Source organism: Stenella coeruleoalba (genome assembly GCF_951394435.1).
Source record: "Stenella coeruleoalba genome assembly, chromosome: 20".
Lineage (NCBI taxonomy): Eukaryota > Metazoa > Chordata > Mammalia > Artiodactyla > Delphinidae > Stenella > Stenella coeruleoalba.
The window spans coordinates 57,985,008-57,991,416 of record NC_137166.1 but is presented as its reverse complement, the minus strand read 5'-3'; positions in this window follow the sequence as shown (position 1 = coordinate 57,991,416).

Genomic DNA, 6,409 nt, shown 5'->3' with positions numbered 1-6,409 from the left:
TTGCTGTGTCATGTGGTAATTCTGTTTTTAGTTTTTTAAACCTCCATACTGTTTTCCACAATGGCTGCATGGATTTACGTTGCCACCAGCAGTATGAGGGTTCCCTTTTTCCACACCTTCTCCAGCATTTATTATTTAAAGACTTTTTGGGTTTTTCTTTTGCCTTGCTGTGCGGCTTGTGGGATCTCAGTTTCCCGACCAGGGATTGAACCCGGGCCACAGCAGTGAAGCACAGAATCCTAACCACTAGACCACCAGGGAACTCCCTATTTGTAGACTTTTTGATGATAGCCATTCTGACCTGTCAGCCTTTCTCTGTACACTTAACCCTCATTTGAAGCCCAGCCAGCCCCAGTGGCCCTTCACTTCAGGTCCAGTTGCTCTATCAGAGAGCCACTGTGCCCATGAACTAATCTGCCTGCCTGGCTGAAGCACCCCAGGCACCACTAAGGCTCACAACAAAATCCTAGTGATTCTGTAGAGCAGTGAATAAACAGGTGGCTTCAATGTCATCTTGCCTCAGTTACAAGTGTCTCCACACCCATCTCATGTCCACACATTCCTCAGCAGCCTTGGCCACCTGACAAATTATCCTCTCTCCCACACCAATGCTTATGATGTCCCCCCACCTTCACCCAGGTACCCAAGCTCTCTATGCACTTGTGGCACCCACCCTCCTCTTTCTGATTTGCTATTGGCATTACCATCATGTTCAGGATTCCTCCTACTACTATTAACAAAAGCTCCGCCTGGTCCACAAACCGTCCACCACGTTTTGTAGATGTGTCCATCCAGAAGCCCTTCCCATAGTTCCAGGCCTGTGTGTCCAGCTGCCTGCTAAATAACTCCACTCTTTTGTTCTATGAAATATCTCATACCGTCAACTTGGCCAAAAAGGAAACTGCTGATATCCCTAATGAGAATTATTTCCATTATGGAACACCCAACACAGCTGATGGAGCTTCCATTCTTCCACCTCCCAACACGAAAAATCTTGGTGTCATACCTGACTCCTACCTTACTTTCTCTCAACATCACAATCCAAAAAACCATGCTGTCCCGTTTTAGAAATTTATTTATTTATTTTTGGCTGCATTTGGATTTTTGTTGCTGCACGCAGTCTTTCTCTAGTTGCAGAGGGCAGCTACTCTTCGTTGCGGTGCTCAGGCTTCTCATTGCGGTAGCTTCTCTTGTTGTGGAGCACGGGTTCTAGGTGTGTGGCCTTCAGCAGTTGTGGCACTTGGGTTCAATAGTTGTAGCTCGTGGGCTCTAGATCACAGGCTCAGTAGTTGTGGTGCATGGGCTTAATTGTTCCACGGCATGTGGGATCTTCCCGGACCAGGGCTTGAACCCGTGTCCCCTGCATTGGTAGGTGGATTCTTAACCACCACACCACGAGGGGAGTCTGGCTGTCCTGTTTTAAAAAACTGATTCAAAAATTCATTAACTTCTCCCACCTCCACAACCACGACAATGGCCCACACCGACAGCACTCACCCCAATGTCTTGGAGGTGAAACCAACTGGAACCCTGGATGTGGGATTTCCACCAGGCAGACTTCTGGGGGCAGTACCCATCCAGCACAGTTGCAGGGATAGGACCACTACTCCAGTGGGTCTGGAAGGCGCAGCATTGAGCCAAAGATTATTTATGAGCCATAAGATCTCATGATGTTTGCTTTGCTAGGTTTGGGGCTTGTTTAGGACCCCTCACACCTTTATTTCCCATTCCCCCCATTTGTAATGGAAATTTCTATCCTATGCCTGTCCCACTATTACATTTTGGAAGCATGGAACTTTTGGTTTCACAGCTGGAGAGCAGTTTTGCCTCAGGGTTGATTGTACTTTGAGTCTCATTCATATCTGACTTAGATGATATGTAGATGAGTCTTTGAACTTTCTAATATCACACTAAAACTTACTATAAAGTTACACACTTTTTCTTTCATGTTTCCTTTCTGTGTTCATTGAAGAGTTTAAGCTGCATGAAAATAGAGGTTTTCGTCTGTCATGGTTCTCATGCACCTGAAACAGTGCCTGACACTGAGTATTTTGTTCAATGAAAATTTATGAGAACCGTTAATAAACATGACACCCGATATTCTTGTTAACTTTTACTAGTCTGACTACTCTTAACGTCCACTCCAATTCTTTCTCCAAGCCGGTATTAATATTTTCAAGAATAAAAGCCCTACCAAAAGTTCTCTGAAGTATTAACTGTCTTCAACATCATCTGCTATTTCCCCAGAGGGATATCTGCCCCTGTCTTTGAATAACTACATAACTATTAATAACTTTCCAACACCTGCATTTCAAAACTGTTTTTCTGATATTATCTCATTTCCCCATGAAGAACTCTACCTGCAATCACTGGAAAATGATAATCACCAGCAAGGACACGAGATCATAAGCTTAAGATACCCTCCTTTATATGAGTGTTCAGATACTCCCTTCCACACGTGCTGCACCTCTGAAAGTTGCAGCTATTGGCACATACCAAAATGACATTAGTTAAGTTGCTCTCCGTTTGAGACAGATGTCTGTACACTAAAAGGAATTGAGTTTATATTAGGAAATGGAATAAGATATTATATGGATGAAAGTGTTTCTTAATGAGTAGGACACAATCACCGACTCTATAGGCAAGAGAGAAGCTTTGTGTGGAACCAGAGGTAAAACTTCTGCTTGTCCACCTAGTTTAGAATATCCATCTTCTTTCTTCACAGTCATGGCCCTGTACGGACTGATTTCTCTTGTTCATAGCCTATCATAATACAACTCATAAAACTGACTATGGCTTCAGATACATTTGAAGAACAGTTATATAATGTGTCCAGCTACGCACTGAGTCATGTCTGAATGACTCTGTAATAATATGGCCATTTAGATCTGTACATTTGAGAGCATCTCAAATAATATTTTTACTTTCTAAGGGCTGAGTGAGCATCACGAAGTCTGAAATTTTGTCACTTTGCTGCACTTAACAACGAACAGAGCCCCTCCCTTCCTCGAGGTAGGATGACTGCTTTCCAGCATCCCTCCCTGTGCCGCTTGGCAAAAGTTCTGGTTGGTCAGAAAGGAGAAGCCCCTTTGCGGCGACTTGTAAAGCCCCGCGAACTACATTACCCGGAAGATCCTGCGCCGAGGTAAGCCAAGGACCACCAGGATAAATGCATTTCCGGGAGAATTCTTCACGTCAGGGCAGGACTTCCGGCCTCCTCCTTGTGGCGTCCATTTTAACTGCCCTGGGTCTGTTCTGGCTACGGGGCACCGGGGTGACGGGACTGAAAAAGCGCGAGAGGAGGCGCTGTCTGCGCGCCATAGAGGCGGGTCTGAGGTTCGGCGACACAGCCCGGACTGCCCCGCGTCAGGCCCGGGAGAAGGACCGCCATCCCCGCGTCCCACCTCCTCTCTCGCCGCTCCCGGCCCCGCTCCGCCCACGGACTGCTATGGCGTCTGCGGCGGCGGCACTGAGGGATCCGCCTCAGGTAGTTGCTCGGCCTCCGGGCCCTCACCGCCCTCACTCCACCAGACACTAAAGCCCCGAGTGCGGGGCGCCTACTCATGTCCCCGCAGCCCAGGCTGTGTCCAGGACTGTGAGGCGGTCCTGGGTGGGGCCCTGTTTCTGACAGTGTGATGGCGCGTGGGAGAGGGTGGCAGGCGGAGGGACCGCCAGGTGCAAAGTCTTGGAGGTCGGGCTGAGGCGGGAGGATTCGGGAAACCTGGGGTCCATCTGATGTCTGCAGGAAACAGAGTGAGCCGGAGTGGCACGTGGACCGGCAGAGAGGTTGTTCCTTATTCTGAGGGACCTGGAGGCCGTGGAGGTTAGTGGACAGAAGAGGGACCCATTATGTGTTAGGGGTTTTTATTATTATTATTTTTCTTTATTTTTTTGGCTACGGACATGCAGGCTCAGTGACCATGGCCCACGGGCCCAGCCGCTCCGCAACATGTGGGATCCTCCTGGACCGGGGCACGAACCCGTGTCCCATGATCGGCAGGCAGACTCAACCACTGCGCCACCAGGGAAGCCCCATGTGTTAGGGTTTTAAAAGTTATCAAAATGCTGCTCAGAGAGGGAACAGACTGGAATGTGGGTGACGAAGACATTGAGACAGAGAGAAGTAGAGCCTTTGTCCAAGGTCAGAGATCTGGTAAGAGGCAGCTCTAAGATTGAAACACAGACGTTAGTAAGTTACCCGAGGTCCAGATTCCAGGGTCGGGTGGGAATACAGGGGAGTTCTGCGCACATGGAGCCCAGCCGTGGTTGCCTTTCACTTCCCACGTGTTCTGAACGTTGAAAAAGCACTTAGGGATCCTACACAAGGCAAGAGAGGGTGTCCCAGTCCCTCACTGGTAATGACACCACCCATAGAGTGGCTGGGTATTGTGTCTTGAGAGTCTTCTCTTGATATATTCTCAGCTCTTAGCTGTGTGGGCCCTGAGGATATTCTCAAGCTGTGGGTCCTGTGTGTAGGACAAGGGTAAATACAGGTGTTCACTTTCCTGACAACCTGTATAAACAGTTGGAACTTGTATGGAACGTTATCCCAGGAACAGATACTAGCATGTTCAAGTGCTTGGAGGTGTGACTGAGTTGGGAACAGGGTACAGCAGGTCTTCATTCTTTCAGTTAGGAACAAAGAGCAGGGGACCTGGTAATCAGGCCTATGATGTGGCTGTCTGAGAAGTTGGGCATCATTTATGGAAGTAATGAGAGATTTGAATAAGAGGAAGTGTTGGTACTAACCAGGGTTCAGTAGGCTGCATTTGGCTGGAGAGACGAGAAAAGACTATGGAGTTAAGGAAGGAGGCAGTGAGCCCAGGAAGAGGTTACTCTTGTAATCCAGTTGAGTGTTGAAGGAACAGAACTGTGGCCATGAAGGTAGGAGACAAGTTTGGATTCTAAGTACATTTTTAAAAAAGAGCCAAGTAGATTTTTGGATGTTGTAGGTAAGGGAGAGGTTAGGGATGACTCCAGGGTTTTTGGCCCTAGGAGCTGAAGGAATGGATCCTTCATCAACTTGGATGTGACAGATGCAATATGCTTATTTCCTTGTGCATATCAGAAATTTTGTTTTGGTCTCTTTATGGGTCTGGGGTGTTTCAGAGTACAGTGAGTGGAGCCATCAATTGGGCAGCTGAACATGTATGTCTCAAATTTAGGGAAGGGCTCAGGATGAAGACTCTCAAGAGTGGTGGCTATTATAAGGACCAGAGCAGAGATGTGGATGACATTTCAAAAGTAGAATGCAGGTTAGAGTCATAATGCTATTAGCGGGTCAGAAAGACTCGGGTGCATTCCCAGGAGTGGCACCTGGTTGAGGTTCCTGAGTATAACAACCAGGTGAGAGAGAGAATGGCTCTGGATGGTCTGGGAGAGAAGATGATCTGGCAGGTGGCCAAGGCTTCCATGGGATGAATGGGTGCAAAATACGTGGTTTGGGAGGCAGAGAAATAATTGAGACAATTTGACACTGAGGACAGGGCTCCTGCTAGTTCACTACTGTCCATATTCTCCAGAATCGTGTAGTGAGCCTTGTTGGGGTCTAGAGTGTTTTAGTCTTGCTGGTGGATAAGATCCAGGGTAAATGGTCATTTGTGAAAGTCTTTATGCCTGGCAGGGAGATTGTAAGGGTTGGGGTTGTGAGGAAGTTTGAGTAGAGAGAGGAGAGTTGTGACTGTTGAGGGGACAGGCAATCAGACAGTGCATCACAGAAGTAGAAGAATGTCATGGGTGTCTGTAATTCACATGTGGTTCTCAGTGGCTAATATTGAAGCAAGGATCAGAAGCAGGTGGAGAGGCCTGCAAAGTTGCATGTGGGACTTTCCCTGGTATTGGGATTAATCAGAGATCTCGGATGGTACTGAGTTGTGTTTGAGTGTCAAGGACTCTCTGGAAGCTATGGGCCACGTTAATGAGTGAGTAGAGGGAAATGCCTGTGTTGTAGAGCAGGGAGGTGGCAGAACTGGGAGTGCAACCCTGGGGAGTGATGATGTTAGAGAGTGAGAGTCTACAGAATGATGTGCTGATAGCCCCATGGCCCTGGTATTGGGGACTTAGTGGTGAAACATGAGCCCAGGTTTGACTGTCTTGTATGTACAGTCTGAGAGACTTCAGGGGAATTGCTTGGCAGGAGCGATGGGGCTCTGCTAGCCAGGCCCAGAGCTTACATACCATCTATATGTCTCCCTGACTGTTATTGCTGAGGGCTGAATGCAGTGGTTCATGGGAACTGAGGAAAGAGTGAGCATCAGTAGCACCAGGTCCTGGTATCTCCTTTGAGGTGGGAAGCTTGGGAGGAGGATGATAGTGGGGTAGATGTATGAGGTGATGGACTGTGGGTTCTCAGAGTGTTCATTGTTTCATCTGTCCCCATGTTGACAGGATAGTATGACCTTTGAAGATA